We start from the raw sequence: 25,958 nt of genomic DNA, 5'->3' as shown, positions 1-25,958 counted from the left end.
AATGACGAACTGTATCCTGCGTTGAGATCTGAATCCTGAAGACCTGACATAATTTCACACGTAACTATTAAAGCGAGTATCATAAATTTTGAAGCGAGAATCAAAAATGTTGAAGCAAGTATCATAAATTTTTGAAGCGAGAATCATAAATGTTGAAGCGAGTATCATACATTTTGAAGCCAGAATCATTGATATTATCTCGATCGGTGATGCATACCCCTAGACAACGAGAGAGCCAATAATACTTCGCACAACATAATAACGACACACACATAATCACACATATATACCCTTAGACAACACATAATCACACATACATACCCTTAGACAACACATAATCACACACACATACCCTTAGACAACACATAATCACACACACATACCCTTAGACAGGGGCGGTTTCTTCATTAGGGCGATTGGGCGACCCACCACCAAAGTGTGAAAGGGACTTTTTCAATCACATTCACAATCTTATTCAACCACAGAGTTACGCTAGCCATCACTGTGCCTCTGGATCTAGTCCAATCAGCGTCATGTCACGTTCTGTGGAGTACCGCCTCTTTTTGGGCGATTTCACTCTGGCTGAGAATCGCCCAGAGTGTTCCCATAGACTTACATTCAAAGATGTTTTTTTTCGAACTGCAGGCGCTGCAATGCATTCTCTATGGGTTCCGGGAGGGCTCGCACTAACGTACTTACGTCATCTGAGTGGATTTAAAATACATTTACTGGTCAAAAACCCTTGTCAAACTCCATTTGAGCTTGAATTTTGGTAAAATGTTAATTAACGTAATAACACACACACACAAATCATCGCTGTCGGACGGAAGCCTTGTATGTCCAAAACGGTTACTTTTCAGGAAACGAAAGAAAACCTGTTTTTTCCCCAAAATAATTTCCAAGCTCTTTTAATGCTTTTCATTGGTTAAATATTTGTAAAACACATTGACAGATGTAAAGGGTGACCAATAGCATTAATTTTTGAAAAAATATGGAGATATAAAATATGGATTCTGCCTGATACATTGTTGCTGTCGGGATGGAAACCTTGTATCTCCATATTTATATTCTCATAAATATTCTCCTTTACCGACCACCTTGTAAGTGCCACGCTGCTACAAGGAGAGATGTTTCAACAGCATGGCTTGGTCCACACCAAAGAAAGGTTCTCCTTTACCGACCACCTTGTAAGTGCCACGCTGCTACAAGGAGAGATGTTTCAACAGTATGGCCATACATTCCCTGTTGAGGCTCTGAACATCACTGTCAGGGCATACCCTATGTTAAATAAGGCGAAGCTGAAGACTGAACTGTCTCTCATTTATGAGAGTCCAGAATTCAAGGGCTGCTGTGGTGCACTGGCGCTGTACCAGGTTTTGCTGAAGTACAACCTCCAGGATACTTTTTCAGAGACTGTTGCTCTGTTGAACATCCTCATAACCACTCCCATGACAACTGCTGAAGCTGAATGGTGTTTCCAACCTTAAAGAGAATCAAGACATTCCTGAGAAATGTAATGGGACAGGAACGTCTGAATGCACTGGCTATGCTTTCCATGGAGAGGGAACTAGTCAGGAACATGCCTGCTTTCAATGAGAGAGTAATTGATCACTTTGCTACTTTGAAAGAGAGAAGAGCAAAATTTCAGCATAAGTAAGCAGTGTATTAAGCGAGTAATGTAAGCAGTGTAATAATAGTGAGTATAGAAACAAACAAGGAGATGTATTGTAAGAGTCACTTTATTTTTCATTAATATTAAAGTAGTGAAGTTGCCTTTACATGCTTAAGCTGTTAATTTATCCATTGCATGGATCCAAACATTTGCCCCCCCTGAGAGATTTTGCAGGAGCCGCCACTGCCCTTAGACAACACATAATCACACATACATACCCTTAGACAACACATAATCACACATACATACCCTTAGACAACACAATCACACACAACAACAACCGCAATTTGCCACTAAGTGTCTGTGACGTCACCACGACGCTTGTGCCAGGCTATGTGCACATTGAGGCCACGTGAAGTGTCGAACGCCCGCTGGCAGGAGGACCCAGGTGCCACGGGTCGACTGACTGAGATGACTGGCTGATGCACCACCTGTGCTCACCCGGTACTCCGCTAGATGTTGTGAGCATCGCTCCTCCGCCCACTGTTGTTGTTGGAGGGCGACTGCCTCCAACTGCCCAGTAGCGTCCTTCACGAGCCCCCTCCACAGAGGCCGATCTTGACATCGATGGTACCAGTCATCGGCAAGTCCACTCAGGTACACATCCTCCTGTACCACATCACTCCCATCTCTTCTCTAGCCCGTGCCACGCCCGTTTAGCCCTCTCGATCCGGTCGAACAAAAGCTGTTTAGGAATGCACAAACACTAACACATACATTAATCATATAACACATTTTTAACACATTCTTAATTACACCTAACGCCTATTTTTTGTTAATCACACTTAATTAACTACATTAACACATTTTACGTAATTTTCATTTTTTTATTTTCTCATTTCATTTTTACATTTAATTTGTTTTGTAGAACAATAAATACAACACCACTACCATACCCATCACCCCCATCACCACCATCGCCATAACCACCACCATCACCACCATCCTCGCCACCATCACCACCATCCACATCACCTACCACCACCATGACTACGACCACCACCATCACAACCACCATCGCCATTACCCCCGTCACCACCACCATCACCACCATCATCCAAGACCTCCAGGATACCAGACGAGGCAGATAACATCTTTGTACATCGAGGTGTCTCTGTAAAGGCTGCTGAATGACTGTCCATTGAAGTTCCGTAGATTGCACTCTTTGTTGAATGTTCTTATTTCGTTACATTTAATCTCAAAACACAACAACAATAAAAGACTCACCACCACCACGTATCTATCACCTAGGTGGATGAGTGGGTGGGCAGGTGAGTGGGAGGGCGAGTGAGTGGGTGGGTGAGTGGGTGGGTGAGCGGGTGAATGGGTGTGTGAGTGGGTGGATGGGTGAGTGAATGAGTGGGGGAGTGAGTGGGTAAGTGAGTGAGTGGGCAGGTAAGTTTGTGAGTGAGTGGGTGGGTAAGTAGGTGGGTGAGTGGGTGGGTGAATGGGTGAGTGGTTGAGAGAGTGGGTGGATGAGTGGATAGGTGAGTGGGTGAGATAATGGATGGGTGAGAGAGTGGGTGGGTGAGTGAGTGTATGAGTGGGTGGTTGAGTGAGTGGGTTGGTGCATGGGTGGGTATATGAGTGGGTGGTTGAGTGAGAGGGTGGGCGAGTGAGAGGGTGGGTGGGTGAGTTGGTGGGTAAGGGGGCAAACAGGTGAGTGAGTGAGTTTGCATATCTCCATGGTTCCATAGGCGTCTATGACGATAAGGTTAGATTCGTGTACAGTGATGGACAAGAAGTATCCACCGGGAATTGGCTGAGTCCACGCCGCGTCATTCACAGCCCTGCGTGAAGAACAGAGACAACATAGACTCAGCACCGCACCATAGACTCAGCACTGCCACACATAGACTAAGCAATACCACCTATAGACTCAACACTGCCACCCATAGAGTCAGCAATGCCACCCATATGCTCAACACCGCCACCCATAGACTCAACACTGCCACCCATAGACTCAACACTGCCAGCCATAGTCAGCACTGCCACGCATGAGACTCCACTGCCACCTATGAGACTCAACACTGCCATCCATAGACTGACACTGCTACCCATAGACTCAACACTGCCCATAGACTCAACACTGCACCATAGGCTCAAACATACCAATATACTCAGCACTGCCCAAACACTCAAGACTGCATCATAGCCTTAACAGCACTGCCCATAGACTCAACACTGCATCATAGACTCAGCACTGAGACCCATAAACTCAGCACTGTCACGCATAGATTCAGCACTGCACCATAGACTTAGCACTGAGACCCATAGACTCAACATTGCCACCCACAGACTCAACAATGAGACCCATAGACTTAACATTGCCACCCACAGAATAAAAAATGAGACCCATAGAATAAACAACACAACTCCAACCTGTAGTAGAGTCGTGCATCGGTTCCGAGGAAGTAGACTCCACCCGTGGAGTCCACCTCTATTTTCTTGGCTAAAGCCGGACTGTTTGGACTCCTCACCCACGTCGTGTTGGTGCAGTCAACGTTGGGCTTATGCCACATACGGGATGAGGAGTCGCAGACCCAGCATTCGTTGGGCGAGCAGCCTACGGCGTAGATGTTGGCGAGGATATTCAGGAGACTTATCGAGGTCGTAATCCGGGACGGGTGCTCGCCGGGCGCGGGCGCACTGGCGCAGACGACGCTCCAATAGCCGTCCCTGTCACCGGTGGTGTAGATGTAGCCCGGGGCTCCGCCCGTTAATGCCTGTGCGCCATCAGCACGCATCCATTCATATATATACATTTCGTAAGAAGTATATATAGGGTGGTTCATATGTTAAGAAAGTTTTTGCACGTACTTAAGTGTGGTAGAACATTACCACAGGAACGTAACCTGAGTGGATGAGTGAGTGTGTGAGTGAGTGAGTGAGTGGGTGATTGGGTGGGTGGGTGAGTGGGTGGTTGAGGGTTGAGTGGGTGGTTGAGTGGACGAGTGAGTGAGTGGATGAATGAGTGAGTGAGTGGATGAGTGAGTGAGTGTGTGATTGGGTGGGTGAATGGGTGGATGAGTGGTTGGGTGAGTGACTGAGTGGGTGAGTGACTGAGTGGGTAAGTGACTGAGTGGGTGAGTAGGTGGGTTTGTGGGTGGGTTAGCGCGTTTGTGGGTGGGTGAGCACTGCACCTCTTCCGCACATAGGCCGTGGTGGCGCCCCCCCTCGTCGAGGTGAGGCTGGCGCTCAAAGAGCACTGCGAGTTCCTCGACTACCAGCTCGACCCAGCCAACTGCTTCGACATCGCGCGCTTCACCGACGCTCACGGCTGCCCCAAGCAATGCCTAGCGGTGTGGCGCTTCCAGCAGCAGCGCTTCGAAGAGGTCCGCTGCACCGAGGTGTTCCTCGAGCTGAGTCCAGCAGAGCTGCACGAGGTTCTGCCAAGCAACAACCTCGCATGCACCTCCAAGTAGTCGGAGTACTGGACGCTCGAGAGCTGGGTGAAGGCCGACCCCCGCGAGCGCCGGGCCCACCTGCCGGCTCTCAAGCGTTGCGTGTTCCTGCTCATCGTCAAGTCGCTAACACGGCATACCAACAAATGCAGGACGACCACGCAAGCAAACAGCTGCTCAGCGCCGCCACCGCCGCGGCAATGCTGCTTATCGGTAGTGGGCAAAACGGAGAGTGGTCAAGCCAAGAGGGCCGGAATCGCACTAGCACGCCTTCGGGGACTGAGGGCCTCTGGCCTCTCAAACACCACAGTCTCTCACACACCACAACCTCTCACATACCTCAGCCTCTCAAACAACACATCCTCTCACACACCACAGCCTCTCACACACCTCAGCCTCTCACACACCACATCCTCTCACACACCACAGCCTCTCACACACCGCAACCTCTCACACACCGCAGCCTCTCAAACAACACAACCTCTCACACACCTCAGCCTCTCAAACAACTCAACCTCTCACAGACCACATCCTCTCACACGTGTTCATGTCGCAGGCCGAATTGTACGACAACCGAGGTCTACTGGTACCTAGAATTTTAATCGATTGTCAAGCTGCAGCGGAAGAAGGCACGCGCCACACCTTGCGACAGTGGTACCGCCGCCGCCGCAGCCGCAGGGCGGCTGACACGGCCGGCATTTGTGCTGGGCGCAGACCACCCGCTGGCCAACGACTTTGAGGCCGTCATCCGGCATAAGATGCGCACTGCCGTGCTGGCGGGTCGTCCGCCGCTGTCGTTCCTGGGCAATAAGCCCTTCGACGAGGAGCTGGTGTCCGCGTGGCAGCGCAAACTGTTGCCGTTTGCCAAGTACGTGCTCGATTTGGTCGTGCCGTGGATGTCGGGCACGGACCCGCAGTTTGAGCGCGACGGCGACGGACTCGCACAGCTCCTTCACCAATGGGACCGGTGGTCGACCAGCCTGGTCAACCGCCAGCACTTCCGCTTCGTCAACAACCTCATGCTGATGCGATTTCGCTGCAGCCACAATGAGGAGATCACCAGCGTCTGGCGCGAATGGAACACTGACTACTGGGGCCAGCGCGGCGACGTCAAGAAACCGACGGTGCTGCGACCTGACGACGACGGCAATGGGGACGGCGAGGCGCACGGCCAGCTGTGCCCGTCCGAGTTGAATGAGCTGGTACAAGCGGCGTCCGACCCCGATCTGCGTGTGCGTGCGGCGAACTAGGCGTTGGTGAGCACGTGCGAGGACGTTTGGGGCGACGCCGCTCATGCGGCCGCCGAGTTGCTGGCCGCCAGCGGTGCGCCAGCTCGTGACCCGGGATCGATTGTCTTCTCTGTTGCTGATGACGAGGCCCTTTTGAACGACGAGGGCGCGCGAGGTGACCTGCACCAACGGTTGCCGCTGAACAGGATGCGCAAATGCATCACTGCGCTGGAAGAGCAGCCGCGCGACCCGGACAATAGCGAAGCGGGCAATGCCGAAGGCGCTGACCATGCAGGCCCCGCCGAACGCATGCTCGACCGCGACGTCTACAAGGTCGCCTCGTGCGACCTCTCCGACCTTAACGACGACCAGCGTGCCATCGTGTCCGCTCTGGTCGACAGCGGCGAACAGCAGTTGCCCATGATGCATGGCGGTGGCGGGTGCGGCAAAAGCTACGTCATCATCGTCAAGACGGTGGACGTGATCAAGGAGTGCGGCGGCACGATGGTGTGCTGCTGCTGCACTGGCATTGGGGCGGCACCGCTGCCCAGCGGACAGTCGTTCGCCCGGATGTGGTTGTCGTGGGTCAAGGACCTCAATGCTGGTGACCTGGTCGTCAAGATGTAAACGCCTGCACCTCGTCGTCATTGACCAGGTGTCAATGCTGCCGTTCAGCTTCCTTGTGCTGCTCGACGGGCGTCTGCGTGCCATGTTCGACCCTCTGAAGCCGTTCGGTGGCATCTCCGTCCTGCTCGTGGGCGACATGGACACGCAGATGTGCGCCGCCGAAGATTCCGACTGCTGCCGTCGCCTACAGGCATTTCCGGGCGCTGCCGGCGCACTACCCGACTGGCATGTCGTGGTCGGCGGACGACTTCGACTGCCTGGCGCCGTGGCACTGGTTGAAAAGCCAGATCGTCACCTTCTTCACGCAGATGTACGTCTCGCGGCGCCCGGACGACGATGCCCGTGCAGCACCCATATGTCGGCGCGCTGCAGCGCCATCTCTGGATCATTCCGATCCATGAGGCGGCGCATTGGCAACTCCTGCTGATTGCCAACGCGGCCAGCCCGGCTGGTACGACTGTGTTTGTTCTCGACTCGCTGGCGCGAAGCAACGGCAGGTCGGACAACGCACGATCGCTCGAGGCGTTTGCCACCGATCTCGTTCGCAGGGTCCTGCCACCTGACACGCCTGTCGCAGCGCCGCTGTGTGTCATTCGTGTGGTTGTGCCGCGGCAGCCAAACACAGACGACTGCGGCGTGCATGTCATCATTAATGTCATTCACACCATGCAATTGTACGACCGCTTCGTCGCACACGATGGCGACAGCGACGGAGTCCTGAACTGCCTCGAGTGGTACGACCTGGACGCGATACCCGTCTTCCACCACCGCCTGCTGGCAGAATTGCACTCTTTTCAGGCGGGGGAGAGACTGCTTTAGGTGGTACATGCACATCCAGGTAGAGTAAGTATTGAATGACAACTTGTTCAACAACCCCCCGATGGGTATTATACTCTTTTTTTTAGAGGAACAGCTTTTTTTTTCTCTCCACCATCCCAGGTCCCCACTCGGTCCCCACCCTTCACGCCAGCTTGTGCCCGCCCTCACAGTCGGGCATATTTGCGGAATACACCACGCCGCCGTTGACCCTAGTCATTGACCGAGCAACCCAACGTTCCTACCAGATCCTTCTGCAGGAATGTGTTTTCTGGGAGGTATTGAGCATCATCCAGGCCCAAATAAAAAGACCTCGTTTAATTCTGTAGATTTTTCTAGCAGAAAAGGTATTGGTATTCTACATGCAAACATCAGAGGCCTCATAAATAAATAAAGTCAAATAAAACTAGAAGTGGCAAATTTAGACCCAGACATTTTTTGCCTAACAGAAACGTTTCTCACTCCGGCCATAAATGACTTGCAAATGACGATTGACAACTACAACCATTTTCGGCTTGATCAAGGGTCTAAAGGAGGTGGAGTTGCCATATATGTCCGTAATACTATAGCATGTTCACCAGCTCACTCCGTGTAAAAAAATGTTGCTTTGAGGGTCTGGCTATTAAAATAACTCTCCCGAATAATGAACAGATATTAGTAGTGTGTTGCTATAGGTGAAATAGTTTTAGTGGGAGATCTAAATTGGAATTGGCTAAATCTACCGGCTGTGGACTCAAATTTTACAGATGAATTTAACCTGTTTCAATTAATAAATGTCCCAACAAGACCCAACTAAGAAAATCTGGGACATTCATCACTGCTTGACGTCCTATTGACAAATGCCCCTCACAATTTCACACTAACTGGTGTTCTGGGTAATAACCTTAGCGATCACTCCATATTTAGGGTGAGATCATCGGCCAAACCCAATATCCCCCCTAAATTGGTTGAGAAGCACTCCCTGAGACACTTCAGCATTCAGGCATTTAGAAACGATGTATTTAACTCGGATATTGACAATGTCTGTGATATCCCCGACCTGACAATGGCTTGGGAGACCTTCAGATCCACATTTCTCAAAATTTCTTAGAAAACATGCTCCGTTGGTTAGATTTAAAATAAAAGACAATCACCCACCATGGTATGATCCTCTAATTACTAAGCTCATGAAAACTAGGATCAAGGCTTGGGCATCTGCTCATAAAAGTAACTTGATAAATGACTGGCTAGAATACAGGATTTTAAGAAATAGATGTGCCTAAAAAATACGAAATGCAAAAAATATTTACTTTTCCTCCGCGCTCCTGGAATCAAATGGCAATGCCAGGATTTTCTGGAAAACAATCAAATGTATTGAAAAAAACATCTAAAACAGATAATCTGCCTGTTACACTAAACCGAAATGGGGAGTGTTTTTCAGATCCCCAAAAAATAGTCGACTATTTTAACCTTCATTTTTCTGAAGCTGGTGACCTTTATGACAATGTATTGGGAGTAACCCGAGCTGAAGTAATTTCGGAAACCACTGACCAAACGTTAAACAAATTTAATTTCTTGCCTATACACGAAAATAATGTTTTAAAACAAATGTCTAACCTCAAAGGGTCTTCTGCTACCAGAGCAGATAGTATTCCCGTTTTTGCTCTGCTTACTGTGTGTCACCTAATATACAAACCGATAGCCCATATTTACAACCTATCCATCAAAGACGCATCACTACCTATAGAATGGAAACATTCCTATGTTCGTTCACTTCACAAAGGAGGCCCTAAAGATGATCCAAATAACTACTGACCGATCTCAATTTTGTCTCCGTTGATGAAAAAATTACTGAACTATCAACTTAGCAGTTTCCTGTCCGACAACAATATATTACATAGAAAACAATCAGGGATACGAAAAAATACAGCACCGCAACTGCTGCATTGGACTCTCTAAATCACATTTACAGTAGCCTTGATAAAAAGCAATACTGCGCCAGTCTATTTCTTGACTTGTCCAAAGCTTTTGATATAGTGGACCACAACACGCTGCTAAGTAAAGTAAGTTGCCTCCGTTTCTCCAAGCACGCAGTAGAATGGTTAAAAAATTACCTCTCTTCTCGCACCCAAATTGTTTTCACAGATGGTTGAAGGTCAAACAGTGTTGAGATAAAAAAAGGAGTTCCACAGGATTCAATCCTCGGCCCCCTTTTGTTCTCTCTTATATTTCTGCAGGAGACACTACACTGATTACTGCTGGACGCTCTCCGGATGACGTGATTGCTAGGCTCCAGGTCGATTTCGACAAACTACAACGACAGCTAGATGCTCTTAAACTAGTCTTGAATACCTCCAAAACCAAGGTGCTATGCTTCTTACCAGGACTAAAGCAGGACGTTATTTTTCCCTATTTATATTCAAAAACTAATTATGAAATAGAGCAAGTCAACATCTATAAGTATTTTGGGGTCATCCTTGATTCAAAAATGAATTTTCAAGAACACATTGATTATAGTGGTAAAAAGACAAAACAATTGTTTTTTTGTATCGACACAAGCACTGTTTTCCACCTATGTTCCGTTTGTAATTGATACAAGCTACCATCATGCCTCTACTTGATTACTGTGATATCGTATATAAATCAGCACACAGTACTGTTCTAAAGAAACTTGACTCAATATATCACTTGACCTTAAGATTTGCATTGAACTGCCCATATAGGACCCACCACTGCGATTTGGGTCAAACTTAACTTCTCTTAAACTTAACTTCTCTTAATGATCGACGGCTTATGCATCAGATATTATTTATTTACGATGTACTTACAAAACTATTACTTGCTGGATCTCCTCATTGTTTCGGAAAGAGATATGAGCTAAGATCTTCGCTCATTTACCAGCTACCACATTCCTTATTGCCGTACAAATACTGGAGGGAGGGCCTTTGCTATAGATGCCCCCAGGGTCTGGAATGCTATCGCAATTAAACTCCAGCTTGGGTCACTACCTACAAGACCATCACTCAAAACTGCTCTAGAGGAGTCGTACAACCCTAGCTGCCACTGCTATCCAGTGGCCTGAAATCAAATATATAGCTATAGATGACCAATGCGAGAAATTGTTATGTATTTTGATTACAGTGTGCTGCTACTACTATTGTTACTCCTGGATTGACTCATGCAGCTAGCGAAGGATGCTAGGTTTAGTAATATATGTTATGTATGTCGCTATTGTAAATTTTCGATCACATTTATTATTATCACTGTTACATTGTTTTATAGCATTATTTTAGTAATTTCTAGAAATGTTTAGTTTAGCCCGATTTTTTGATGTAGTATAGAGTTATACTTACATTTTTTAATCTATATTGCATTATCATTGTTATTGTGATCTAACATAAAAATGGGATTTTTTGGACATTTTTGTATGCAGCATAAACAAATGGTGCTTTTTCTGGAAGATTTTATTGTTTTTGGAGGGGAAGTTTCAATTTGCTTAAAGTAAATTTTAAATGTATCTTGTAATTGTATTGTTTGTTGCGATTGCACCCGAATCAAGAGCCGAATGGCTCACAGGGTTATTCCAAATAAATGAAACAGAAACTGAAGTGAGTGAGTGGATGAGTGAGTGAGAGGGTGGGTGAGTGGATGGGTGGTTTAATGGGTGGGTGAGTGATTTGGTGAATGGGTGAGTGGGTGGGTGGGTGAGTGGGTGGGTGAGTGGATGAGTGAGTGAGTGGATGAGTGAGTGAGTGGATGAGCGAGTGAGTGGAAGAGCGAGTGAGTGAGTGGGTGAGTGAGTGAGTGAGTCGGTGAGTGAGTGGGTCAGTGGGTGAGTCAATGAGTGGGTGAGAGAGTGAGTGAGTGGGTGAGTGGGTGAGTGAGTGAGTGGATGAATTGGTGAAAGTCTGAGTGGGTGGGTCGGTGAGTAAGTAAGTGACTCAGTGGGTTCGTGAATGCGTGAATGGGTTATTGAGTAGATGATCGAGTGAGTGAGGGTGTGGGTGATTGAGTGAATGGGTGAACGGGTGAGCGGGTGGATGAGTGAGTGGATGAGTGAGTGAGTGGATGAGTGAGTGGGTGAGTGAGTGAGTGGGTGAGTGAGTAAGTGAGTGAGTGGATGAGTGAGTGAGTGGATGAGTGAGTGAGTGGATGAGTGAGTGAGTGGATGAGTGATTGAGTTGGTGAACGAGTGAGTGCGTGAGTGGGTGAGTGGGTGAGTGAGTGGGTGTGTGAGTGAGTGAGTGGATGAGTGAGTGGATAAGTGAGTGAGTGGGTGAGTGGGTGGGAGAATGGGTGGATGGGTGGATGAGTGGATGGATGAGTGGTTAAGAAAGTGGTAGGGTGAGTCGGTGGGTGGGTGAGTAGGTGATTTACTGAGTTGGTGAGTGAATGGGTGAATGGGTGAGTGGGTGGGTGAGTGGGTGGGAGGGTGAGTAGATGAGTGAGTGGATGAGTGAGTGGATAAGTGAGTGAGTGAGTGAGTGGATGAGTGAGTGGATAAGTTAGTGAGTGGGTGAGTGGGTGGTTGAATGGGTGGATGAGTGGATGGATGAGTGGTTAAGAAAGTGGTAGGGTGAGTCGGTGGGTGGGTGAGTAGGTGATTGACTGAGTCGGTGAGTGAATGGGTGAATGGGTGAGTGGGTGGGTGGGAGGGTGAGTAGATGAGTGAGTGAGTAGATGAGTGAGTGAGTGGGTGAGTGAGTGAATTGGTGAATGGGTGAGTGGATGAGTGAGTGGATGAGTGAGTGAGTGGAACAGAGAACGTAGACGTAGGTTTCTTCCAGGATGGACAACAACGCCGGTCACTCTGGGGACCCGGCTTCTATTCTCTGCGGCGTGGCTGGCTCTGACTTTGGCCACGACCACCTTCCACAATCCTCGGGAAGGATCTGGATGCTAACCACGTGACCAGCCCTAGCCCCCACTCGGGCCCCTTTGTAGACTTAACTGATCACGTGTCAATTCGGGTCAACCAGAGTGCCATGACCTTTAGTAACCTCATTCCTACGGCCGACACTCCCACACCATGTCCTGTAGGGCTGGCACTGCACGCCAAGCGCGGTGCCATCCAGCGCTATCAATCAGCGCTCACCGGGCCCCTCTAGGGCCGCTACTACAGCCACACCACTGCGGTGTCTGTGGTGTCGTTACACCGCACGCCGTGACCCTCTAGGGCCGGTACTGCACAGTGACATCCCGCGATATCACTACATCTGTATCCCTGTGTTTGTCTATGGGTCTCTATTCATCTCTGTCTATGTCTATGGATATCTGTGTATCTCTGTGCATTTTAATGAGTATCTGAGTATCTCTATGGGTCTTTGTGTATTTCTGTGTATCTCTATGAGTCTCTGTGTGTCTCTATGAGTATCTGTGTATCTCTACGTATCTCCAATCATCTTTGTTTATCTCTCTGTATATCAATGGGTTTCTGTATCTCAATAGGTATCTCTATCTCTATGTGTCGCTACGTATCTCTATTCATCTCCAAGAGTAAATATCTACCTTTATGTGTCTATGTATATCTATCGACGGGCATGTATCTCAATCAGTCGTTATGGGTCTCTATGTAGATATATGGGTCTCAATGTGTCTATGAGTATGTTGATACAGCCAGACAAACCAAATAAACACGGAACTTGACTCCCAGACTAACAATAGCAGTGGGACGTTTAGACGCCGATAGAATATCATTGGTACAGCTGTGTTCATTCAATTAAGGGTGAGCGGTCAGGTGAGTGAGTGAGTGGGTGGGTGAGTGGCTGGGTGAGTGTGTGAGTGGGTGAGTGAATGAGTGAGTGGGTGGTTGAGTGGGTGGGTTGGTGAGTTGGTGAGTGGGTGGGTGAGTGGATGATTGGGTGGGTGAATGGTTGAGTGGGTGGGTGAGTTGGTGGATGAGTGTGGTGCGTGAGTGAGTGAGTGAGTGGGTGAGTGATTGAGTGGGTGAATGGGTGAATGAGTGAGTCGGTGAGTGGGTGGGTTGGTAAGTGGATGAGTGAGTGAGTAGATGGGTGAGTAGATGAGTGAGTGAGTGGGTGAGTGAATGAGTGAGTGGGTGGTTGAGTGGGTGGGTGGTTGAGTAGGTTAAGGACTGATTGGGTAAGTGAATGGGTGACTGGTTGAGTGGGTGGGTGAGTGTATGAGTGAGTGAGTGGATGAATGAGTGAGTAGATGAGTGAGTGGGTGAGTTGGTGAGTGGGTGGGTGAGTGAGTGAGTGGTTGGGTGAGTAGGTGAGTGACAGAGTGGGTGAGTGAGTGAATGAGTGAGTGAGTGAGTGAATGAGGGAATGGGTGAGTGGGTGAGTCCATGAGTGAGTGAGTGGATGAGTGAGTAGATGAGTGTGTGGGTGAGTGAGTGAGTGAGTGAGTGGATGAGTAGGAGAGTGAGTAAGTGGATGAGTGAGTGGGTGAGTGAGTGGCTGTATGAATGGGTGAGTGAGTGGGTGAGTGAGTGGGTGAGTGGGTGAATAGGTGAATGACTGACTGGGTGAGTGATTGAATGGGTGATTGGGTGAGTGGTTGGGTGAGTGGAAGAGTGGGTGGGTGAATGGGTGAGTGGGTGGGAGAGTGGGTGGGTGAGTGAGTTGATGAGTGAGTGAGTGAGTGGATTAGTGGGTGAGTGAATTGGTGAGTGGATGAGTGAGTGGATGAGTGAGTGGATGAGTGAGTGAGTGGAACGGAGAACGTAGACGAAGGTTTCTTTCAGGATGAACAACAACGCCGGTCCCTCTGGGGACCCGGCTTCTATTCTCTGCAGCGTGGCTGGCTCCGCCCTTGGCCACGACCACCTTCCACAATCCTCGGAAAGGATCTGGATGCTAGCCACGCGACCACCCCTAGCCCCCACTCGGGCCCCTTTGTAGACTTAACTGGGCACGTGTCCTCTTGGGTCAACCAAAGTGCCATGGCCTTTAGCAACCTCATTTCTACGGCCGGCACTCCCAAACCATGTCCTGTCGGGCTAGCACTGCACGCCAAGCTTGGTGCCATCCAGCGCTATCAATCAGCGCTCAGCGGGCCCCTCTAGGGCCGCTACTAAACCCACACCATTGTGGTGTCCGTGGTGTTGTTACACCGCACGCCGTGACCCTCTAGGCCGGTACTACAAACTGACTTCCCGCGATGTCACTACATCTGTATCCCTGTGTTTGTCTATGGGTCTCTATTCATCTCTGTCTATCTCTATGGATATCTGTGTATCTCTGTGTATTTAATGGGTATCTGAGTATCTCTACGGGTCTTTGTGTATTTCTGTGTATCTCTATGGGTCTATGAGTATCTCTATGGGTCTCTGTATATCTCTATGTATCTCCAATCGTCGTTGTTTATCTCTCTGTATATCTATGGGTCTCTACGTATCTCTATTCATCTCTAAGAGTATCTATCTACCTTCACGTGTCTATGTATATCTATCGACGTGCGTGTATCTCTATCAGTCGTTATGGGTCTCAATGTGTCAATGAGTATATTGATACAGCCTGACTAACCAAATAAACACGAAACTTGACTCCCACACTAACAATAGCAGTGGGATGTTTAGACGCAGATAGAATATAATTGGTACAGCTGTGTTCATTCAATTACGGGTGAGCGGGCAGGTGAGTGAGTGAGTGAGTTTGTGAGTGAGTGAGTGGTTGGGTGAGTAGGTGAGTGACAGAGTGGGTGAGTGAGTGAATGAGTGAGTGAGTGAGTGAATGAGGGAATGGGTGAGTGGGTGAGTCCATGAGTGAGTGAGTGGATGAGTGAGTAGATGAGTGTGTGGGTGAGTGAGTGAGTGAGTGGATGAGTAGGAGAGTGAGTAAGTGGATGAGTGAGTGGGTGAGTGAGTGGCTGTATGAATGGGTGAGTGAGTGGGTGAGTGAGTGGGTGAGTGGGTGAATAGGTGAATGACTGACTGGGTGAGTGATTGAATGGGTGATTGGGTGAGTGGTTGGGTGAGTGGAAGAGTGGGTGGGTGAATGGGTGAGTGGGTGGGAGAGTGGGTGGGTGAGTGAGTTGATGAGTGAGTGAGTGAGTGGATTAGTGGGTGAGTGAATTGGTGAGTGGATGAGTGAGTGGATGAGTGATGAGTGAGTGGATGAGTGAGTGGATGAGTGAGTGGATGAGTGAGTGAGTGGAACGGAGAACGTAGACGAAGGTTTCTTTCAGGATGAACAACAACGCCGGTCCCTCTGGGGACCCGGCTTCTATTCTCTGCAGCGTGGCTGGCTCCGCCCTTGGCCACGACCACCTTCCACAATCCTCGGAAAGGATCTGGATGCTAGCCACGCGACCACCCCTAGCCCCCACTCGGGCCCCTTTGTAGACTTAACTGGGCACGTGTCCTCTTGGGTCAACCAAAGTGCCATGGCCTTTAGCAACCTCATTTCTACGGCCGGCACTCCCAAACCATGTCCTGTCGGGCTAGCACTGCACGCCAAGCTTGGTGCCATCCAGCGCTATCAATCAGCGCTCAGCGGGCCCCTCTAGGGCCGCTACTAAACCCACACCATTGTGGTGTCCGTGGTGTTGTTACACCGCACGCCGTGACCCTCTAGGCCGGTACTACAAACTGACTTCCCGCGATGTCACTACATCTGTATCCCTGTGTTTGTCTATGGGTCTCTATTCATCTCTGTCTATCTCTATGGATATCTGTGTATCTCTGTGTATTTAATGGGTATCTGAGTATCTCTACGGGTCTTTGTGTATTTCTGGTATTCTGTGTATCTCTATGGGTCTATGAGTATCTCTATGGGTCTCTGTATATCTCTATGTATCTCCAATCGTCGTTGTTTATCTCTCTGTATATCTATGGGTCTCTACGTATCTCTATTCATCTCTAAGAGTATCTATCTACCTTCACGTGTCTATGTATATCTATCGACGTGCGTGTATCTCTATCAGTCGTTATGGGTCTCAATGTGTCAATGAGTATATTGATACAGCCTGACTAACCAAATAAACACGAAACTTGACTCCCACACTAACAATAGCAGTGGGATGTTTAGACGCAGATAGAATATAATTGGTACAGCTGTGTTCATTCAATTACGGGTGAGCGGGCAGGTGAGTGAGTGAGTGAGTTTGTGAGTGAGTGAGTGGTTGGGTGAGTAGGTGAGTGACAGAGTGGGTGAGTGAGTGAATGAGTGAGTGAGTGAGTGAATGAGGGAATGGGTGAGTGGGTGAGTCCATGAGTGAGTGAGTGGATGAGTGAGTAGATGAGTGTGTGGGTGAGTGAGTGAGTGAGTGGATGAGTAGGAGAGTGAGTAAGTGGATGAGTGAGTGGGTGAGTGAGTGGCTGTATGAATGGGTGAGTGAGTGGGTGAGTGAGTGGGTGAGTGGGTGAATAGGTGAATGACTGACTGGGTGAGTGATTGAATGGGTGATTGGGTGAGTGGTTGGGTGAGTGGAAGAGTGGGTGGGTGAATGGGTGAGTGGGTGGGAGAGTGGGTGGGTGAGTGAGTTGATGAGTGAGTGAGTGAGTGGATTAGTGGGTGAGTGAATTGGTGAGTGGATGAGTGAGTGGATGAGTGAGTGGATGAGTGAGTGAGTGGAACGGAGAACGTAGACGAAGGTTTCTTTCAGGATGAACAACAACGCCGGTCCCTCTGGGGACCCGGCTTCTATTCTCTGCAGCGTGGCTGGCTCCGCCCTTGGCCACGACCACCTTCCACAATCCTCGGAAAGGATCTGGATGCTAGCCACGCGACCACCCCTAGCCCCCACTCGGGCCCCTTTGTAGACTTAACTGGGCACGTGTCCTCTTGGGTCAACCAAAGTGCCATGGCCTTTAGCAACCTCATTTCTACGGCCGGCACTCCCAAACCATGTCCTGTCGGGCTAGCACTGCACGCCAAGCTTGGTGCCATCCAGCGCTATCAATCAGCGCTCAGCGGGCCCCTCTAGGGCCGCTACTAAACCCACACCATTGTGGTGTCCGTGGTGTTGTTACACCGCACGCCGTGACCCTCTAGGCCGGTACTACAAACTGACTTCCCGCGATGTCACTACATCTGTATCCCTGTGTTTGTCTATGGGTCTCTATTCATCTCTGTCTATCTCTATGGATATCTGTGTATCTCTGTGTATTTAATGGGTATCTGAGTATCTCTACGGGTCTTTGTGTATTTCTGTGTATCTCTATGGGTCTATGAGTATCTCTATGGGTCTCTGTATATCTCTATGTATCTCCAATCGTCGTTGTTTATCTCTCTGTATATCTATGGGTCTCTACGTATCTCTATTCATCTCTAAGAGTATCTATCTACCTTCACGTGTCTATGTATATCTATCGACGTGCGTGTATCTCTATCAGTCGTTATGGGTCTCAATGTGTCAATGAGTATATTGATACAGCCTGACTAACCAAATAAACACGAAACTTGACTCCCACACTAACAATAGCAGTGGGATGTTTAGACGCAGATAGAATATAATTGGTACAGCTGTGTTCATTCAATTACGGGTGAGCGGGCAGGTGAGTGAGTGAGTGAGTTTGTGAGTGAGTGAGTGGTTGGGTGAGTAGGTGAGTGACAGAGTGGGTGAGTGAGTGAATGAGTGAGTGAGTGAGTGAATGAGGGAATGGGTGAGTGGGTGAGTCCATGAGTGAGTGAGTGGATGAGTGAGTAGATGAGTGTGTGGGTGAGTGAGTGAGTGGATGAGTAGGAGAGTGAGTAAGTGGATGAGTGAGTGGGTGAGTGAGTGGCTGTATGAATGGGTGAGTGAGTGGGTGAGTGAGTGGGTGAGTGGGTGAATAGGTGAATGACTGACTGGGTGAGTGATTGAATGGGTGATTGGGTGAGTGGTTGGGTGAGTGGAAGAGTGGGTGGGTGAATGGGTGAGTGGGTGGGAGAGTGGGTGGGTGAGTGAGTTGATGAGTGAGTGAGTGAGTGGATTAGTGGGTGAGTGAATTGGTGAGTGGATGAGTGAGTGGATGAGTGAGTGGATGAGTGAGTGAGTGGAACGGAGAACGTAGACGAAGGTTTCTTTCAGGATGAACAACAACGCCGGTCCCTCTGGGGACCCGGCTTCTATTCTCTGCAGCGTGGCTGGCTCCGCCCTTGGCCACGACCACCTTCCACAATCCTCGGAAAGGATCTGGATGCTAGCCACGCGACCACCCCTAGCCCCCACTCGGGCCCCTTTGTAGACTTAACTGGGCACGTGTCCTCTTGGGTCAACCAAAGTGCCATGGCCTTTAGCAACCTCATTTCTACGGCCGGCACTCCCAAACCATGTCCTGTCGGGCTAGCACTGCACGCCAAGCTTGGTGCCATCCAGCGCTATCAATCAGCGCTCAGCGGGCCCCTCTAGGGCCGCTACTAAACCCACACCATTGTGGTGTCCGTGGTGTTGTTACACCGCACGCCGTGACCCTCTAGGCCGGTACTACAAACTGACTTCCCGCGATGTCACTACATCTGTATCCCTGTGTTTGTCTATGGGTCTCTATTCATCTCTGTCTATCTCTATGGATATCTGTGTATCTCTGTGTATTTAATGGGTATCTGAGTATCTCTACGGGTCTTTGTGTATTTCTGTGTATTTCTGTGTATCTCTATGGGTCTATGAGTATCTCTATGGGTCTCTGTATATCTCTATGTATCTCCAATCGTCGTTGTTTATCTCTCTGTATATCTATGGGTCTCTACGTATCTCTATTCATCTCTAAGAGTATCTATCTACCTTCACGTGTCTATGTATATCTATCGACGTGCGTGTATCTCTATCAGTCGTTATGGGTCTCAATGTGTCAATGAGTATATTGATACAGCCTGACTAACCAAATAAACACGAAACTTGACTCCCACACTAACAATAGCAGTGGGATGTTTAGACGCAGATAGAATATAATTGGTACAGCTGTGTTCATTCAATTACGGGTGAGCGGGCAGGTGAGTGAGTGAGTGAGTTTGTGAGTGAGTGAGTGGTTGGGTGAGTAGGTGAGTGACAGAGTGGGTGAGTGAGTGAATGAGTGAGTGAGTGAGTGAATGAGGGAATGGGTGAGTGGGTGAGTCCATGAGTGAGTGAGTGGATGAGTGAGTAGATGAGTGTGTGGGTGAGTGAGTGAGTGAGTGGATGAGTAGGAGAGTGAGTAAGTGGATGAGTGAGTGGGTGAGTGAGTGGCTGTATGAATGGGTGAGTGAGTGGGTGAGTGAGTGGGTGAGTGGGTGAATAGGTGAATGACTGACTGGGTGAGTGATTGAATGGGTGATTGGGTGAGTGGTTGGGTGAGTGGAAGAGTGGGTGGGTGAATGGGTGAGTGGGTGGGAGAGTGGGTGGGTGAGTGAGTTGATGAGTGAGTGAGTGAGTGGATTAGTGGGTGAGTGAATTGGTGAGTGGATGAGTGAGTGGATGAGTGAGTGGATGAGTGAGTGAGTGGAACGGAGAACGTAGACGAAGGTTTCTTTCAGGATGAACAACAACGCCGGTCCCTCTGGGGACCCGGCTTCTATTCTCTGCAGCGTGGCTGGCTCCGCCCTTGGCCACGACCACCTTCCACAATCCTCGGAAAGGATCTGGATGCTAGCCACGCGACCACCCCTAGCCCCCACTCGGGCCCCTTTGTAGACTTAACTGGGCACGTGTCCTCTTGGGTCAACCAAAGTGCCATGGCCTTTAGCAACCTCATTTCTACGGCCGGCACTCCCAAACCATGTCCTGTCGGGCTAGCACTGCACGCCAAGCTTGGTGCCATCCAGCGCTATCAATCAGCGCTCAGCGGGCCCCTCTAGGGCCGCTACTAAACCCACACCATTGTGGTGTCCGTGGTGTTGTTACACCGCACGCCGTGACCCTCTAGGCCGGTACTACAAACTGACTTCCCGCGATGTCACTACATCTGTATCCCTGTGTTTGTCTATGGGTCTCTATTCATCTCTGTCTATCTCTATGGATATCTGTGTATCTCTGTGTATTTAATGGGTATCTGAGTATCTCTACGGGTCTTTGTGTATTTCTGTGTATCTCTATGGGTCTATGAGTATCTCTATGGGTCTCTGTATATCTCTATGTATCTCCAATCGTCGTTGTTTATCTCTCTGTATATCTATGGGTCTCTACGTATCTCTATTCATCTCTAAGAGTATCTATCTACCTTCACGTGTCTATGTATATCTATCGACGTGCGTGTATCTCTATCAGTCGTTATGGGTCTCAATGTGTCAATGAGTATATTGATACAGCCTGACTAACCAAATAAACACGAAACTTGACTCCCACACTAACAATAGCAGTGGGATGTTTAGACGCAGATAGAATATAATTGGTACAGCTGTGTTCATTCAATTACGGGTGAGCGGGCAGGTGAGTGAGTGAGTGAGTTTGTGAGTGAGTGAGTGGTTGGGTGAGTAGGTGAGTGACAGAGTGGGTGAGTGAGTGAATGAGTGAGTGAGTGAGTGAATGAGGGAATGGGTGAGTGGGTGAGTCCATGAGTGAGTGAGTGGATGAGTGAGTAGATGAGTGTGTGGGTGAGTGAGTGAGTGGATGAGTAGGAGAGTGAGTAAGTGGATGAGTGAGTGGGTGAGTGAGTGGCTGTATGAATGGGTGAGTGAGTGGGTGAGTGAGTGGGTGAGTGGGTGAATAGGTGAATGACTGACTGGGTGAGTGATTGAATGGGTGATTGGGTGAGTGGTTGGGTGAGTGGAAGAGTGGGTGGGTGAATGGGTGAGTGGGTGGGAGAGTGGGTGGGTGAGTGAGTTGATGAGTGAGTGAGTGAGTGGATTAGTGGGTGAGTGAATTGGTGAGTGGATGAGTGAGTGGATGAGTGAGTGGATGAGTGAGTGAGTGGAACGGAGAACGTAGACGAAGGTTTCTTTCAGGATGAACAACAACGCCGGTCCCTCTGGGGACCCGGCTTCTATTCTCTGCAGCGTGGCTGGCTCCGCCCTTGGCCACGACCACCTTCCACAATCCTCGGAAAGGATCTGGATGCTAGCCACGCGACCACCCCTAGCCCCCACTCGGGCCCCTTTGTAGACTTAACTGGGCACGTGTCCTCTTGGGTCAACCAAAGTGCCATGGCCTTTAGCAACCTCATTTCTACGGCCGGCACTCCCAAACCATGTCCTGTCGGGCTAGCACTGCACGCCAAGCTTGGTGCCATCCAGCGCTATCAATCAGCGCTCAGCGGGCCCCTCTAGGGCCGCTACTAAACCCACACCATTGTGGTGTCCGTGGTGTTGTTACACCGCACGCCGTGACCCTCTAGGCCGGTACTACAAACTGACTTCCCGCGATGTCACTACATCTGTATCCCTGTGTTTGTCTATGGGTCTCTATTCATCTCTGTCTATCTCTATGGATATCTGTGTATCTCTGTGTATTTAATGGGTATCTGAGTATCTCTACGGGTCTTTGTGTATTTCTGTGTATCTCTATGGGTCTATGAGTATCTCTATGGGTCTCTGTATATCTCTATGTATCTCCAATCGTCGTTGTTTATCTCTCTGTATATCTATGGGTCTCTACGTATCTCTATTCATCTCTAAGAGTATCTATCTACCTTCACGTGTCTATGTATATCTATCGACGTGCGTGTATCTCTATCAGTCGTTATGGGTCTCAATGTGTCAATGAGTATATTGATACAGCCTGACTAACCAAATAAACACGAAACTTGACTCCCACACTAACAATAGCAGTGGGATGTTTAGACGCAGATAGAATATAATTGGTACAGCTGTGTTCATTCAATTACGGGTGAGCGGGCAGGTGAGTGAGTGAGTGAGTTTGTGAGTGAGTGAGTGGTTGGGTGAGTAGGTGAGTGACAGAGTGGGTGAGTGAGTGAATGAGTGAGTGAGTGAGTGAATGAGGGAATGGGTGAGTGGGTGAGTCCATGAGTGAGTGAGTGGATGAGTGAGTAGATGAGTGTGTGGGTGAGTGAGTGAGTGAGTGGATGAGTAGGAGAGTGAGTAAGTGGATGAGTGAGTGGGTGAGTGAGTGGCTGTATGAATGGGTGAGTGAGTGGGTGAGTGAGTGGGTGAGTGGGTGAATAGGTGAATGACTGACTGGGTGAGTGATTGAATGGGTGATTGGGTGAGTGGTTGGGTGAGTGGAAGAGTGGGTGGGTGAATGGGTGAGTGGGTGGGAGAGTGGGTGGGTGAGTGAGTTGATGAGTGAGTGAGTGAGTGGATTAGTGGGTGAGTGAATTGGTGAGTGGATGAGTGAGTGGATGAGTGAGTGGATGAGTGAGTGAGTGGAACGGAGAACGTAGACGAAGGTTTCTTTCAGGATGAACAACAACGCCGGTCCCTCTGGGGACCCGGCTTCTATTCTCTGCAGCGTGGCTGGCTCCGCCCTTGGCCACGACCACCTTCCACAATCCTCGGAAAGGATCTGGATGCTAGCCACGCGACCACCCCTAGCCCCCACTCGGGCCCCTTTGTAGACTTAACTGGGCACGTGTCCTCTTGGGTCAACCAAAGTGCCATGGCCTTTAGCAACCTCATTTCTACGGCCGGCACTCCCAAACCATGTCCTGTCGGGCTAGCACTGCACGCCAAGCTTGGTGCCATCCAGCGCTATCAATCAGCGCTCAGCGGGCCCCTCTAGGGCCGCTACTAAACCCACACCATTGTGGTGTCCGTGGTGTTGTTACACCGCACGCCGTGACCCTCTAGGCCGGTACTACAAACTGACTTCCCGCGATGTCACTACATCTGTATCCCTGTGTTTGTCTATGGGTCTCTATTCATCTCTGTCTATCTCTATGGATATCTGTGTATCTCTGTGTATTTAATGGGTATCTGAGTATCTCTACGGGTCTTTGTGTATTTCTGTGTATCTCTATGGGTCTATGAGTATCTCTATGGGTCTCTGTATATCTCTATGTATCTCCAATCGTCGTTGTTTATCTCTCTGTATATCTATGGGTCTCTACGTATCTCTATTCATCTCTAAGAGTATCTATCTACCTTCACGTGTCTATGTATATCTATCGACGTGCGTGTATCTCTATCAGTCGTTATGGGTCTCAATGTGTCAATGAGTATATTGATACAGCCTGACTAACCAAATAAACACGAAACTTGACTCCCACACTAACAATAGCAGTGGGATGTTTAGACGCAGATAGAATATAATTGGTACAGCTGTGTTCATTCAATTACGGGTGAGCGGGCAGGTGAGTGAGTGAGTGAGTTTGTGAGTGAGTGAGTGGTTGGGTGAGTAGGTGAGTGACAGAGTGGGTGAGTGAGTGAATGAGTGAGTGAGTGAGTGAATGAGGGAATGGGTGAGTGGGTGAGTCCATGAGTGAGTGAGTGGATGAGTGAGTAGATGAGTGTGTGGGTGAGTGAGTGAGTGGATGAGTAGGAGAGTGAGTAAGTGGATGAGTGAGTGGGTGAGTGAGTGGCTGTATGAATGGGTGAGTGAGTGGGTGAGTGAGTGGGTGAGTGGGTGAATAGGTGAATGACTGACTGGGTGAGTGATTGAATGGGTGATTGGGTGAGTGGTTGGGTGAGTGGAAGAGTGGGTGGGTGAATGGGTGAGTGGGTGGGAGAGTGGGTGGGTGAGTGAGTTGATGAGTGAGTGAGTGAGTGGATTAGTGGGTGAGTGAATTGGTGAGTGGATGAGTGAGTGGATGAGTGAGTGGATGAGTGAGTGAGTGGAACGGAGAACGTAGACGAAGGTTTCTTTCAGGATGAACAACAACGCCGGTCCCTCTGGGGACCCGGCTTCTATTCTCTGCAGCGTGGCTGGCTCCGCCCTTGGCCACGACCACCTTCCACAATCCTCGGAAAGGATCTGGATGCTAGCCACGCGACCACCCCTAGCCCCCACTCGGGCCCCTTTGTAGACTTAACTGGGCACGTGTCCTCTTGGGTCAACCAAAGTGCCATGGCCTTTAGCAACCTCATTTCTACGGCCGGCACTCCCAAACCATGTCCTGTCGGGCTAGCACTGCACGCCAAGCTTGGTGCCATCCAGCGCTATCAATCAGCGCTCAGCGGGCCCCTCTAGGGCCGCTACTAAACCCACACCATTGTGGTGTCCGTGGTGTTGTTACACCGCACGCCGTGACCCTCTAGGCCGGTACTACAAACTGACTTCCCGCGATGTCACTACATCTGTATCCCTGTGTTTGTCTATGGGTCTCTATTCATCTCTGTCTATCTCTATGGATATCTGTGTATCTCTGTGTATTTAATGGGTATCTGAGTATCTCTACGGGTCTTTGTGTATTTCTGTGTATCTCTATGGGTCTATGAGTATCTCTATGGGTCTCTGTATATCTCTATGTATCTCCAATCGTCGTTGTTTATCTCTCTGTATATCTATGGGTCTCTACGTATCTCTATTCATCTCTAAGAGTATCTATCTACCTTCACGTGTCTATGTATATCTATCGACGTGCGTGTATCTCTATCAGTCGTTATGGGTCTCAATGTGTCAATGAGTATATTGATACAGCCTGACTAACCAAATAAACACGAAACTTGACTCCCACACTAACAATAGCAGTGGGATGTTTAGACGCAGATAGAATATAATTGGTACAGCTGTGTTCATTCAATTACGGGTGAGCGGGCAGGTGAGTGAGTGAGTGAGTTTGTGAGTGAGTGAGTGGTTGGGTGAGTAGGTGAGTGACAGAGTGGGTGAGTGAGTGAATGAGTGAGTGAGTGAGTGAATGAGGGAATGGGTGAGTGGGTGAGTCCATGAGTGAGTGAGTGGATGAGTGAGTAGATGAGTGTGTGGGTGAGTGAGTGAGTGGATGAGTAGGAGAGTGAGTAAGTGGATGAGTGAGTGGGTGAGTGAGTGGCTGTATGAATGGGTGAGTGAGTGGGTGAGTGAGTGGGTGAGTGGGTGAATAGGTGAATGACTGACTGGGTGAGTGATTGAATGGGTGATTGGGTGAGTGGTTGGGTGAGTGGAAGAGTGGGTGGGTGAATGGGTGAGTGGGTGGGAGAGTGGGTGGGTGAGTGAGTTGATGAGTGAGTGAGTGAGTGGATTAGTGGGTGAGTGAATTGGTGAGTGGATGAGTGAGTGGATGAGTGAGTGGATGAGTGAGTGAGTGGAACGGAGAACGTAGACGAAGGTTTCTTTCAGGATGAACAACAACGCCGGTCCCTCTGGGGACCCGGCTTCTATTCTCTGCAGCGTGGCTGGCTCCGCCCTTGGCCACGACCACCTTCCACAATCCTCGGAAAGGATCTGGATGCTAGCCACGCGACCACCCCTAGCCCCCACTCGGGCCCCTTTGTAGACTTAACTGGGCACGTGTCCTCTTGGGTCAACCAAAGTGCCATG

The 25,958-nt window shown here is 49.3% G+C and overlaps 1 long non-coding RNA gene across 1 annotated transcript in view; it reads right to left on the bottom strand.

The window, feature by feature from the left end:
• Positions 1-1,836: 1,836 nt before the first annotated feature.
• LOC133339343 (uncharacterized) overlaps positions 1,837-25,958 on the bottom strand; it is a 36,614-nt gene continuing 12,492 nt past the window's right edge. The window contains exons 3-4 of the long non-coding RNA XR_009754710.1: positions 4,055-4,398; positions 1,837-3,462 (exon numbers count right to left, since the gene is read on the bottom strand). This is a non-coding gene — a long non-coding RNA (uncharacterized LOC133339343). The remainder of the gene's footprint in view (positions 3,463-4,054; positions 4,399-25,958) is intronic.

This window comes from Lethenteron reissneri, unplaced genomic scaffold, assembly GCF_015708825.2.
Source record: "Lethenteron reissneri isolate LAM-NWPU_2019-01 unplaced genomic scaffold, ASM1570882v1 scaffold_1845, whole genome shotgun sequence".
In the NCBI taxonomy this organism is placed as follows: Eukaryota; Metazoa; Chordata; class Hyperoartia; order Petromyzontiformes; family Petromyzontidae; genus Lethenteron; species Lethenteron reissneri.
Note: the sequence above shows the minus strand (reverse complement) of the source record. Positions and strands in the feature narration are given on the sequence as shown.